The following is a 2,354-nucleotide window of genomic DNA, read 5'->3' as shown; positions in this document are numbered from 1 at the left end:
GTCCCTCTTGATTTTTATATTCTTTATAGTAAGTTTAAACTATATCTAGAGTATTTATATAAGTCCTACTATTATAGCTATAAGACTTGCACTTAGTTAGAAGCTATCCTTACTAATAACCCTAACATTTGCTAAGCCCTCTATAAATAGCTTTAGTTTTATTATAGTTATTAGGAGGATCGCCTTTATATTATAAAGAAGGGGACCCTTAGCACTTTTATGGGGAAATCTACTAAAGGCACTCACTACTTATTTATGCTATAATTCTACTTACTCTACTATTATTTTAAGGATCTTATATTAAGGGCTTGAACTAATAATACTATTACTCTACTTACCCCTACTAGCTACTTACGCGCCTATAATTAGTATTAGCTTAGTGCTATTATTCTATCTATTACTAGTACTCTAGTATTTCTACTTTAGTCTACTATTACGCCTTTATATAGTAGTTATAATAATTATAGAAATTTAGATCACTAAGGTTAGGAATGATTTAGGAGATGGATTATTAGATTGTATCTACTACGATTGTACTCATATATATAGAGCTTTAGCTACCCTTACTAGAAGGTGAATAATTAGTAAACCTTCCTTAGTAGAGCTCCTGCTTTTTATTAGGTACTTGGCAGTAAGCTAGCAGTTAATTAGATAGTAGGTTATACAGGGGTATTAATTAGGGTTAATTAGATTAAGATGCTCTATAATCTAGTTAATATCCCTCCTATAACACACCCCCTAGGTATAGGTAGATCTTTTATTATTGTGGTTGCGCTTATAGTTAGTAGGTAGTGTAGCTAATTAGAGTGTTGTATATCTAAAGGGTTAAATTAGCTTACCCTTTAGATACTAACTAGCGCGCCTTCCTTATTTAGCCTGTGCTTACGCGCGTAGATATTGTCTAGACTAAGCTCTATAACTCTATCTACCTAACTATAATCTTTACTATAGCTTAAATTATAAGATTATATAACCCTAAAGATCTAAACTATACCTATATCCCTACTAACCTATATCTTTAGTTAAAGTTAAAAACTACTACTTATACTTGCTCTGCCCACGCTGCCCTTATTACCTCCTACGCAGCTAAAGCTATAGTTACTAAAGCTGCTACTACTAAAGAAGAGCGCGCTACTACTAAGCGTAAGGCTGTTGCAGAGCGTGTAGTAGCTAAGTGCGTAGCTACTACTACTATAGTTAAGATCGCGAAGCTAAGAAAGGGCGCTCCTACTCTAGCTCCTACTACTCTAGCTCTAACTCTAGCTCCCGCTCCTCCCTAGACCCTACCCCCTGTCCCTACTCCTGCTCCCGCTCCTAAGGAGACCCTAAGATCCTCCTATTATAGAGAGCCTAGCATTTATTGTGCTAAACCTTGTCTAAATTATCTATACTCTATACTCTTTAATAAGTCTAATAGCAAGTGCTATAACTCTTCTAGTAGGGGGACTTAGTACTAGTAGTGCTTCTTTAGGTATAGCTATATCCTAATATATATAATCTATATAAGAATTTTCCTTTATAATACTTAGTAAGATCTATACTAATAAACTAATAGCCCTAAGCTTGCCTAATATTCTATACTATCCTTCCTAGTAAGGAGGTAGGTAGGTAAGAGCTAAGACCTTCTTAAGGATAAGAAGTGGAGGGTCTTGGTGCTCCTTAAGGAGAGCAAGGCTAAGCAGCAGGAGCTAGTAAAAGCTGCTGCTGCTACTGCTAAGCTTGCGCGTAAGGCTGCTACTATAGCTAAGGGCGCCTAGAGGTTCTTATTAGAAGATAAGGACTCTAGCTTCTCTAAGGTTCCCCCTATAGATCCTAGGTTAGGGCAACCTAGGTAGCTCCCTATAGACTCTAAGGCACGCTTTATGCGCGTGATAGAGCTCCTTAGAGAAGCTACCTAGTTAATAATAGAGAGGTAGGCTATAATTAGTTATTTTTATATTATATATTAATAGATCTTATATACTACCTTACTTTAATTAATGCTATATAATATATACTCTACTATTATATAACTTTAGGTGCTCCCTAAACCTTATAAATTATTATATAGTTAGGTTTTTAGTAAGCCTATTAGCTAGTATATTACTAGTAGGTAGGTAGGTAATATAGAAAGATCCCTTTATATACTCTTGTCTTAACCACATGTTTTAAATATCTACATAGCGTAGCTTAGTAGTGATCCTTTTGTTATTGCCTACTACTAACCTAATAGTTTGTTGTGGAAATTTGGATCACTGAGGTCAGGAATGATTTGGGAGATGGATCATTGGATTGTATCTACTACGATCGGACTCATATATATAGAGCTTCAGCTACCCTTACCAGAAGGTGAATGATCGGTAAACCTTCCTTAC

The sequence above is a fragment of the Plenodomus lingam genome (genome assembly GCF_022343315.1).
Source record: "Plenodomus lingam strain CAN1 chromosome Unknown contig_1, whole genome shotgun sequence".
In the NCBI taxonomy this organism is placed as follows: domain Eukaryota; kingdom Fungi; phylum Ascomycota; class Dothideomycetes; order Pleosporales; family Leptosphaeriaceae; genus Plenodomus; species Plenodomus lingam.
This window is presented reverse-complemented; position numbering follows the sequence as displayed.